Source organism: Lontra canadensis, unplaced genomic scaffold (genome assembly GCF_010015895.1).
Source record: "Lontra canadensis isolate GAN:19392208 unplaced genomic scaffold, GSC_riverotter_1.0 scaffold46, whole genome shotgun sequence".
Lineage (NCBI taxonomy): Eukaryota > Metazoa > Chordata > Mammalia > Carnivora > Mustelidae > Lontra > Lontra canadensis.
Window position 1 is genome coordinate 2,975,503 of NW_022631040.1, and position 12,484 is coordinate 2,987,986.

Here is a 12,484-nt window from a genome sequence, read left to right on the forward strand (position 1 = left end):
AAGAAATAGTAACCTACTAAGTTTAAAAGTGTCTTTATTTCATAAAAGTACATAAAACTTAATCTTAATCTAATGAAGATATTACTCATCCTAATTCCAATGACAACCATTTTTATCCTTGATTCTATTCTAAAGAGATATTGTACCTAAACAGAATTTTTATAATTGTTAAAGTTCGGACTCACATAAACTATTTAAGTACTTACCATTTAATATGTTGAATTCTATTTATACTGAATTTATCTCCCATTTTCAATTTAGTAATCTAAATATTCTATTCTGCATAGAATAATTTTGAAAGCTAAGCTATATAATACCCCCAGCTCTTGGTTAAGTTCATTTTTCACTTAATTTATTCTATAAGATTATAAAAAGACTAAAATTACTAAATGCCAAAGTTACCAAATAAAAGTCACACATAAGAGGGTAATTCCAAATCAGGTAAGTAAATCTGATGAGAGACAAAAGTAACTCTTCCTTCAATGTAGAGTAATTCATTTATATTTCAGAAGTTAGAAAAGGGGGGGAAAGTATACGTGTATGCATGTATGCATGCACAGGTACACACCCAGAAACAGAACCCAAGCACTTCTTGCCTAAATTATGATTACAGACTAGGATCTTTAAAAGATAGCATATTCCTTCTGGAAAAATTCAAGTTTAAAAAGATGACTTATGAAAAACAGAATTCGTAACAGATAACTAAATTTCTCCCAGCACAGACATCAGTTTCAAATAATTTTAATATCCCCGAGAATACGATCTTAAGAACTGACAGTAAGCTGGTAACACTCTGTTCTCAAAGAACACTGGATCAAATAATAAAGTTTCCTAATACTGCTGAAAATCTTTATTTTAAAATAAATATTTCATTAATTTATTTTTGTCCCTCCACTCTCAATATGCAAGATTAATTCTTCAGAAAATATGAATTTTTACATTATAATATCAACATCTCACCAAGTATTAACTGTGTGTTATTCACGCCCAGTACTATATAATTTTTTTTATTATCCATGAAATTATAATTTTAAATTATATTTGCATTGCATTTGGTCAAAGAAAAAAACTCAGGAACAAATATGTAATTTTTATGAACAAAGTGTTAATAAATATTTAAAGTGATAAAAATACCAAAACTCTCAATAGTTATACTAGTTTGTTTTGATCAAGATTATAGGTGATGAAATTCTAGTTCAAGCAAATAATTTAAATTTCTCACCTCTTAGTATGTAGCAGAATCCTATAATCTCAACTGGAATCCTACTGACATCTATTAACAAAAAAACCCTATAAAAATAATGACAACAATGGCAGGAGGAAACTATTTACTGATAAAGCATGCACTATATGCCTGGTACTGTGTTAAACCACTTTACATACATGATCTCATAGAATCCTTACAAATAACACTAAGAGATGGGAAAGGAAGACTCATTCAAGAAGTTAAATAGCTAAGATCACACAGCTGGTAAAAAGCAGCAGAGTTCTACCTTTAAGACCATGTTCTCAACCACTATGTTATTCTGCTGTATATTGCACATATGACACCTGTTATAAAGTCTAAAGAGCTAGCAAAAACAGCCTGTCCTCTATTCTACTATTCTCTGATAAATCTTCATCTTTTGCCCAGGAACTTCAAAACCATTTTCTTACACTGGAGGAGCACCTGATGTTAGGTGCAAATAAAGTGAAGGGTAAAGAGAGGAAATCTGTTCCCTTTGTTATTTTCTTCTCCATTTCAATTATTTATATCTGTTGGGCAAAACCTTAGAAAACTCTTAAGCATTACAGCTTATCTCTTGCTTCTTCGGACACTGAGATCATTATATTTATATCTAAACAACAGGCAATGTTGCAGTTAGAAATTATAAAAAGGTGGCTATCTGAAGCACAACTGGATCACTTCGAACAAACAAAAGTGACACTGCATTTACTCACTCTACTGGTTAGTTCCCTACTGTTTTGGGATGAGGTGGTTAAAACCCTTTTACCTAGCTGATTTTAAGTTTTGGGTTTGTCTTTCCATTTTCTACTGCTCAACTACAAAATTTAACTATTAAATGAGCATATGTTTAAAAAGATAAAAAGAATATTGCTACTTAGCATACATTTTTAATATACCTCAAAAAATAATCAATTTATCACTTAAACATTATTCTCAGAAGACAGGTAATGCACACAAATACTAAAACAAAGTGACATTTTGAGTTTTAGGAAGAAACCTGTCCTGCAATTCATCAATACACAAAACACACCCTCCTCTAAGCATGATATGACTATAAATCTTACTACTTTCAAGATACAATATATCAGAAGAAGGGAAAAAAAAAAAAAAACCACTTCTGTACCTATAGGAATTGTTTTCTCTCCCTTTACCAGAGCAAATGTCTGAGCTAAAGAACAACTGGAGCTAAAGCAATTGCCTCAGTCTATTTATTAATGTAATTATTTCAATTTCCAGCTGAATTCTACAGATCTAAATTTGAGTATCTCACTTTCATCAGTATCCTCAACAGTGAAAAAACAGGATAAGAGCATTATAAAAAAATACTAAACAACAGAAAACTAATGTTATATGCAAAATCTTAAATTCATGCTTTTGAGTTTTTAAGTAAAATACGAATTTATACAACAGAATAAAACTAATTAAGGGTATCTGTCATAACTAAAATGCTAATAAAAACATATTAGACTATAGATAACAGAATTAACATGAGATTCTGATGAATCAAGACATAGTGTGTTTTCTAACACACTCAAGGTTTAAAACAAGTTAATGAAAACACACTATAAACATAATAAGTTTATTTAAAGGAATTTAAAAAAAACTGTTAAAAAAAAAACAACTGTTTCCACTTATGAGTTAAAAAATAAATACTACCAAGAAAATTAAAACTAGAAGAAATTACTGTAAGCCATAGCAAAAATCTACTTATTTTCAGACAAAATTAAGAACAGAAATAAAAATGTTCAACGAATCCATGACTAGACATTGTTTTATGGTTCAATAATAGTTTTCAAACTAGTTTCCTCAGGTGTCTCAGTAATAATTAGTAAAACTAGGAAAGCAGTATTCTAGGGTCTTGCCTCACTTTAATACAACCGCACTTTCATGTTTTATAAGAAAAGATTCCAAGACAAAGTTCATCTAAAAAGAGGGCCAATGTTTTTGTTTTTTTCATTGAGAACTCAATTCAGTGATTCTTAAACTGAAATATAACTACAGAAAACAGAAAAATACATATATTTGCTCAATAGATCAACTCAAAGAATAAAAGGAATGCAGATAATCAGACAAAAGCAAGACTAAAATAGTAATCCAAGAGTTTTTCACATAATACATATATAATATATATATAATACAATACAAACGGTAAAAAATTAACTCACAAAGCCAACAATTTAAAAATAAAGAATGATCACAACAAGTAATGAATTTTATGAAGAAAATCAGACTTTTACCGAGAGGTATAAAAATTCTGACAATTTAAGAACAGACCATTTTCTTTTTACTTTTAATAAAAATGGCTATTCTTCCCCAATTAAGTTTTCTTCAGCTACATTTTCTAAATATTCTAGGAGAAAAACTGTTGTAATATAAAGGGTCAGTATAAGCCCAATCAAATCTTAATGAATATTTTTTGAAGTTTTTAGTGTGTGGATGGAAATCATTATATGAATATAATGTTAAAATGGAAAAAAGCTATCAGTAGCTAAGAAAATATTCAAAATGATCATAAAGAATTTACTATAAAGCAACAATGATTTTGGTTTATACTAACATAATAATTAGGTAGTTAAATCAAGAAAAAATAATGAGGGGCGCCTGAGTTGCTCAATGGGTTAACCCTCTGCCTTCGGCTCAGGTCATGATCTCAGGGTCCTGGGATCGAGCCCCTCATCGGGTTCTCTGCTCGGCAGGGAGCTTGCTTCCCCCTCTTCCTCTCCCTGCCTCTCTGCCTACTTGTGATCTCTCTCTCTGTCAAATAAATAAATAAAATCTTTTTTTAAAAAAAGAAAGAAAAGAAAAAATAATGAGACCTGAAAGAGATCCTAACATTTATAGCAACCTGACATCATGAGCATGTTAGAATTTAATATTCCCCTACTGTTAAATAGAAACTGGTTGATGTCTAGGACTTAATGCTTAAGATTCAGGTCAAGTCCTATACTATTACAAAAACAAATTTCAGGTGGAGCAAAGTACTATATATACTCTATTAATACTTATCAAACCTGCCACATGCCAGATATTGTTAAGCATTTTAATGAGGGATTATGGGGACAATTTTATTGATCAAAGACTAAAAAAGAAATCAAACACAGAGAAAGAAATCAAGGCAGAAAAAGATAATAATACTAACCTCTACATAAAATTAGCTTTTGCCATAAACAAAATTAAAAGACAAAGACAATCTATAAATTGAGGAAATATTTACAAAACTGATGGTAGGACAAGTTCCTAATATAAAAATAACTCTTACAAGTAAGAAAATAGTTTTGATATATAAAAAACTCTTACAAGTAAGAAAATATCAATATTCCAAAAGATTTCAGACCATAAACCATAAATAAATCAAAAACAACAAAGAAATCATCCATTAGGTAAAACACATTCGGACTCATCAGTAGTCCTATAAACACACTTAGAAACTAGGTCCCATCTTTATTAAACTGGAAGGTATTTTTTTAAATAATAGTTTATGCAGGTAGTGAAAATGAGAAAGTGCCCCACAGAGGCAGTATAAATTGGTACAGACTTTCTGAAAAGCAACTTAAAAATTTTTAACCAGGGGCGCCTGGGTGGATCAGCAGGGTAAGTGTCTGCTTTTGGCTCAGGTCATAATCCCAGCGTCCTGGGATAGAGCCCCTACATCAGGGTGGGAGTGGGGGGTGGGGTTCATGCTCAACAGGGAGTCTGCTTCTCCCTCTGCTCCTACCCCGTCCATGCTGTCTCTCTATCAAATAACTAAATAAAACCTTAAAAAAAATTTTTAACCCCCCCAAAACAAACAAACAAAAAAAACTAAGACCTTTTGAGGCATTAGTCCAAATCTATTAGAAGGCTAAACTGATCATGGAAAAAAACTTTAATTTCCAAAATAGATGTTAAACGAACTGTGCTAGTTATATAATGGAATATTATAGTCATTCAAAACCTGAATTCAGAGACTAATAACAGAAAAACACTCATATGCTTTATGAAGCAAAAACAAAACAGAACAATATAGTATGGTTCATATTCCACAACAATACACATTTTCCCCCCAGCCAAAAGAAAACCCCAGAAAATGTTAAAAAATAAATGTCATTTCTGGAAAATGGAAAAATGGGTATTTTCTTCTTCTGTATTTCTGTATTTTTTAATCTTTCCAGGTTTAAAATGAATGAAAAATAGTCATTAAGAAGCCAATGAGCATATCAAAGTTTGTACTTTATCTTGCATTATTAGCACATTTTCACTGAAGTTACTCTAATAAATTTTAAACATTTTTAAATAACTTTTTAGAAGTATAGATGATAATCAAAATTTTAATAAAATGACCAGACTAGAAGATCTCTGAGATACTTTTTTCAATTATTCAAAACATTTTTTAGAGTTTACAATTTGAGACACTATGACAATAACCTGTAAGATATGGTCTAACTTTAATAAATGATGTTTGGTTACTTGAACAGTTACAATAAAAAAGAATCAGATCTGTTCTTCAATCATATATTAGAACAATTTCCAACCGGATCAAAGATCTAAACATAAATAAAGACACCAGTTCTATGGGGGGGGTGAATACCTTTGTAATTTGGGAGAAGACTTAACTTTCCTAAATACGACAAAACCCAGAAGCAATAAGAGATTTATAAATATGATTACAAAAGATTCTGAAAGAAACTCTTGCATGGCAATAAAAACATCAGCAAAATGGGAAGACAAATGACAATCTGAGTAAAGATAGTTGCAACCTATAAAAATGTATTATCCTCAATATACTGAAAAGATAAAGAGATCGAAAAAGAAGGCAGAAAAGACCAACATTCTGATAGAAAAATGGGGGAAAATATTAGTTAACAGAGAAAGAAATGATATGACCCTTAATCATCACCATATTATTGGGAACGCACACAAAAACCACTAAGAAACCATTACTCACCTATCAAATTAACAAGAGTTAAGCCTGACATTATATTCTGTTGATAGACCTGTGGGGCAATAGACCCATTCATACATACCAGTGGAAACGTAAATGGTACAACTTCTAATGGTGGGGGGGTTGGGAGAAGAATTTGGTTAACATCCTGCAAAAGTACAGAACCATTTACCTCTTACTTATCGATTCTATACGTCTAGGAATCTCTTCCCAAAACACAGTGATAACAATATGAGATAAAGCAAGCATGAAACTAATTACTGAGGCATGATTTGTAATAGCAGAGGACAGAAAACAACCTAAATGTCCATCCATATGGGCCTGGTTAAATAAACCAAGGTACACTACAACATATTGGGACTATATATCTCTAGTGGAATAGAGTCTATTAAGGAAAAAAAAAAATTGCATCCGAATACTTTATAGTAAACAGTAAGATTAGTATTGTTATTCTGAAATTTTTACTGAAATACCAGATAGAGCGAACAAACTATGCTAAAATGTTTAGGAAATGCTATGAACTGAACTATTTAAGAGAATTCCTTCTTTCTACTGATTATCCAGATATACCCATGTTTATGCACATCTCCATACAACAGGTGTGGAAAACCAAGTTTATTGAAAAAGAATAAAGATTATTTATTCTCAAGGATACCACCATAAAAAGGATAAATGTAAATAATGAATACAGGTTGGTTTTACACACACACACACACACACACACACACATACATACATTTGGTAGGTGGAGAAAGGGAAAAAGGATGAGTGAGAGAATCATGGGGAACTCTGAACATTAGAAAAGAAAAAACATCAGACTCAGATCTGGATAGCCATTGTGCCTCAAGAAGGGGAAAACAGAGAACCATCATTGAAGTACCAAACTTACAAAAGCTCTGGTTTAGGATGTATGTAAAAGCACAGAATATAGACTGAAGAGGAGCTGCTTATTAAGCATTAAAAAGAAAACGGTTATAACTGAGAGTATCAGATTTGAGTTACTACTGTGTATAGTTATTCTTAAACTCTACTCCTACAGAAAACTCGAATTCCAGCCATTGAAAATGGTATACTCCTAAAAAAGAATCATGATTTTAAAAAATTCCAGAAAATTCCCAGGAGTGAAAGATTTCCTGTGGAAACCTTCCACCCTCAATCTAGAAAGTTCTAGAAGACTTTCAGTCAAGGTAGCCTGCCTTGCACTAGTCAAGCAAAGACCCTCTCTTCTAGTAATTTGAATCCTGAGGGAAAATAATGTATGCCCACATACAGAGAAAATGTAGCTAACTTACTTAAACTTCAGTACCATGAAGAAATTATCCATTAATTCTTGTTACCCAGATCCCTAAAGCTGCTATGGTTACTATTTCTTCTCCCAACTGGTTCTCTGATTTTATGAGCTTGCCCATAATTTTCCAATACATTTTTTTCTTTGCTATGGTTAAGACTCCACTTTTGCTTATAACCAAAGAATCGTAACTGAGAGAAATCCTACCACCAGCAAATTTTGAAGTAATAAAATAGTTCTTAGCTCCTATGATGATTCCATAATGCTCCATAAGACCATGCCCTCTATGTATTCTGCCATCTGAACAAATCAGGAATACAAAGGGGTACAAGAACAAGTTCTCTGTTAAAGAAAGCGAGCTGAGGAGCACGTGGGGGGCTCAGTCAGTTAACAGTTAAGTGTCCAACTCCTGGTTTCAGCTCAGGTCATGATCTCAGGGTCCTGGGAGTGAGCGCCATATCGGGCTCTGCTCTCAGTGGTGAGTCTGCTTGAGAATTCTTAATACCTCTACCTCTGCCCATCCTCCCCTCTCTAAAAAATCCAACTTAGACTATATTGCTATAAATACCTTATTACTGAGGAGAGGTCAGGAAAACAGGGTTTGGGACTCGGTTTCCTAAAGTCATACCACCATGAAGGAGAGCCAACACTTCTGGAAAGTAACCACAAAAACTGAATGCCTGAGCCTGATAAACTGTAAAACGTTGTCTGACCTTAGAAACTAATGAACAGGGAGGACAGGACTATACCATTTCACATTTGCTATTTAAAGTTTTATTTCTTTATTAAAAAAATCTGTCTCCTGACAAGGTAAAAAACAAACAAAAACAAAAAACAAACTAAAAACAGCTACAACCTTCTTCCTGGTAGGTTTATTCAGGAGAAGAGAATAAATGACTCCTCTACTCTGAAGAGAGAAAACTAATAGCTAAGTAAAATTAAGATAATTTTTACAAAAATAAAATGAATCTTTAAATCAAACTTCATAAGCATTAACCCCAAATTTAAACTATTTATATGGTCTGAGTGTCTATAAGTACACCTACTGTTAATTAACAGTATGTGTAAACTGAAGTTATCTTCTCTCATCTTTAAATTTAATACCTTTTCATCATTTCATGTCTCGGTTAATGGCCCTCCCCAGTCAGTGGCCACATGAGAATACCAAAAGTCACCCTTGCCTTCTCTTGTTATCACCATACCTAGCTATCCCTAAAACCTGGATTCCTAATGGAATCCACCCACTTTTCATCTTACTCCTCTAGTACTTCAAATGAGTATCTCTCACTTGATCCTGCAATACCTTCATAATTGGGTTTCCTCATATTCATGCAATGTTTCCCATTCTACAGCCAGAATAGTACTTTCAAAACAAAAAGCTATTCACATCACTCCAGTGCTTCAAAGGCTTCCCAATGTTCTTAGGAAAAAAAACAAAACCCCTGAAATCCTTGGCCAGCTACAAGATCCATAAATGGGTCTCCTCCTTGCTAATAATCTCTATAACCAATCGTCTGGTCCAATTTGTGCATTCTACTTTATTCTATAAATTACCTTCTTCCTCAAGATTAATTTTAAGGCAATAAACAACAGCAGCAACAAATCCTAGACTAGAAACACTCAGCTGAAATCTGACTCAATGAAACAACCTCACCTTTTTGGCTTACGGCATTTTTAAAAATTATTTTTATTAACATATATTATTTGCCCCAGGGGTACAAGTATGTGAATCATCAGGCTTACATATTTCACTGCACTCACCACAGCCCATACCCTCCCCAATGTCCATAAACCCAACCACCCTATCAGCTTATAGAATTTTTATTTTATTAGAAAGGAAAACTTTTTAAGGTATCAGATCAATTTTTCTCTATAGTGGTAAGATTCATTTACTGATTTCAATACAAACTGATAAAAAAAGAAAGTATGAGTATCCTAGAAATAACAACTATGGTCAGTTATACAAACGTTAAATCCCTCGCAATCATCTTAGATTATACAGAATGGATTTACAAACTGCCTATCAAAACTTAATCATAAACAGAGACGCCATGGTGAAAGTGCTGATGATCAAGCTTATCAAAAGCCACATGTTTTGGGACGCCTGGGTGGCTCAGTTGGTTGAGCAGCTGCCTTCAGCTCGGGTCATGATCCCAGCGTCCTGGGATCGAGTCCCGCATCGGGCTCCTTGCTCAGCGGGGAGCCTGCTTCTCCTTCTGCCTCTGCCTGCCATTCTGTCTGCCTGTGTTCGCTCTCTCTCCCTCTCTCTCTGACAAATAAATAAACTCTTTAAAAAAAAAAAAAAAAGCCACATGTTTTAAAGGACTGCATATCACTGCATTTCTAACCAGGGATTATGATGCCTAAGAAGAACAAAAGTGAGGTTTAACTTTTCTCAATAATAAATTCAAAACAAATGAAACTGCTGGGCATTATATCCCAAACAGACCAGTCTGACCATGTTATATTCTAGAATTCCAACATTAGGCTAATAAAATTCTCGAGTCCGGTCCTCTTTAGCGTTGAAAAAACATCTGTAAGTCTGTTAACTTACTTGATAGCCTAGGCATTGACTCATAAGCTATAGATACAACAATGGACAAAAATAATCATTAAGTTGTTGAGGTAATACTCCTTTGACAGAAAAATATCCATTTAACAAATCTTCATAAAAATGAAAGGACAGGGCACCTGGGTGGCTCAGTTGGTTAAGCAACTGCCTTGGCCTCAGGTCATGATCCTGGAGTACCAGGATTGAGTCCCGCATCGGGCTCCCAGCTCCATGAAGAATCTGCTTCTCCCTCTGACCTTCTCATCTCTCATGCTCTCTCTCACTGTCTCTCTCTCAAATAAATAAATATAATCTTAAAAGAAAAAAAAAAAGGGAAGGACAACTGTGTATCTATCATTTAGGAAAAATGCACAATGCTTCACAAGTATCTAACAGGGGATCTGACTTAGTATGTGTTATGGAGGGTCAGAGAGCCTTCTGAGAGGAATTGTTAAAGCTAATGTCTAAGAGATATTAGATGTTAATCAGGTAGAGGGAACAGTTCATGGAAGAAGGAACAACAGGTACCATGGCCCTAAGGACCGAAAAAACAAAGACAAAAATAAAGAGAAAGATTAAGAGCTGATGCTAGAAAGGTTAAAAAAGGAGGAGCAGGGGTTGGGGGCAGAGGAAACAGGTAAAACCACATTAAGACATAGCACATATTAAGTAAGGTTTTTAACAAGATGGGATCGGGAGGGAGACAAACCATGAGAGACTCTTAATCTCACAAAACAAAACTGAGGGTTGCTGGGGGAAGGGGGTTTGAGAGAGGGTGGTTGGGTTATGGACATTGGGGAGGGTATGAGCTATGGTGAGTGCTGTGAAGTGTGTAAACCTGGCGATTCACAGACCTGTACCCCTGGGGCTAATCATACATTATATGTCAAGTAAAAAAAAAAAAAAAAAAAGGAGTTACGGTTTTTTCATCCTAAGAGTAAAAAAAATCTATTGAAAATACAGCAATATTTAGAAAAAAGACAAAAAGTTGAGGCTACTTCATGTCTAATGGCCTCTTTTTTTTTAAATTTTATTTATTTATTTGACAGACAGAGATCACAAGTAGGCAGAGAGAGAGAGAGAGAGAGAGGAGGAAGCAGGCTCCCTGCTGAGCAGAGAGCCCGATGCAGGTCCCGATCCCAGGACCCTGAGATCATGACCTGAGCCCAAGGCAGGGGCTTTAACCCACGGAGCCACCCAGGTGCTCCTAATGGCCTCTGTCCTAACCGTTTCTGAAACACACTGGATACAATGTGAAGAACAGACTGAAGAGAAATACACTGACAGCAGAATAACAACTGTGAGACTACTGCGCGATCCTAGGAAGATAAAAAAATAATTTGGAGCACAGCATGGCAGTGATACGGAGAAAAAGAATTCCAGAGATGTTAGGAAGTAAGTCAACAGGTCTGCACGATGTCTAGATATTGGAGGGGAGGGAGAGGGCAACAGGTGGCAAGGATGATGCCTAAAATTCTCACCTGCACACAGAGGAGATAATGATGCCATGTTTACAGAGAGAAAAAAAACACTGTATGAGATCCTGACTGACCAAGGAAGACACAGTAAAGGGCCATCAAGAAATATATAAAAGGACTGTGAAGTGGAACTGAGGGCCAACATATTACAAAATCATTAATGACAATAATGAATTTTAACTACCACTCTGCACACATATGAAAGAATGGAAAGTTAACTAAAAATACAATGTATAATATGAGCTTAGGAAATATTCATTAGTTTAACAAATACTTTTCAAGCAACAACTCTGCCAGATACTCTGTTCTCAGAACTACACTGGACAGCAAGAAGGATGTGGTTCCTACCTTTAAATCCTCGTATTCAAAGAAAATTGTCAAGATAAACAAATAAAACAGGATTACCAGAAAAAACCTGGAAGTCTTCCTGAGAAAGTGACCTTTGCACTAAGATCTGAATTATGAGGATCCAGTCTTATAAAGAGCAAGAGGAAGAATGATCGAGAAAAACAGAACTGCAAAGACAAAGGCCAAGAGTTTTGAAAAAGTTGACAATTTTGCAGAAAAACAGAAAATAAACAATAAAACAGAATTGCAGCCAGGACCTTTCTTAAAATTTTTACTGTAGGGCAGGGAGTTGTGGGTCCTTAATCTGGAAGGGGCAAAAATAAAATTACAACTTTATTTTCACCAACATCTAACAGAAATATTAACATACCCTTAAACCACAGTACTATTCACACTGGCATGACTTTGTCACCAAAAGAAATCAGGTGTTTTGATATCACATTACAACTGTTACAGACATCTTGAAATACTGTGTACACTCCTCATACTCCAAAATTCTGGCATTTATTAGATTTGTCACTAGATCTTTTAATATAATGCATTAGTAGAGAAGCCCAAATTACCATGCCATATATTTGTATTTTTAAAGTCTCTTGATAATTTTCTTTCAATATAATTGAACATCTTTATTTTATGTATTTTATTTTATACATTAAAATATTATTCAGGG

The 12,484-nt window shown here is 34.1% G+C and overlaps 1 protein-coding gene across 2 annotated transcripts in view; it reads right to left on the minus strand.

Moving 5' to 3' along the window:
• The window catches only part of CDC73 (cell division cycle 73), a 112,485-nt gene that overhangs the window by 53,269 nt on the left and 46,732 nt on the right, over positions 1 to 12,484 (minus strand). The window lies entirely within an intron of this gene.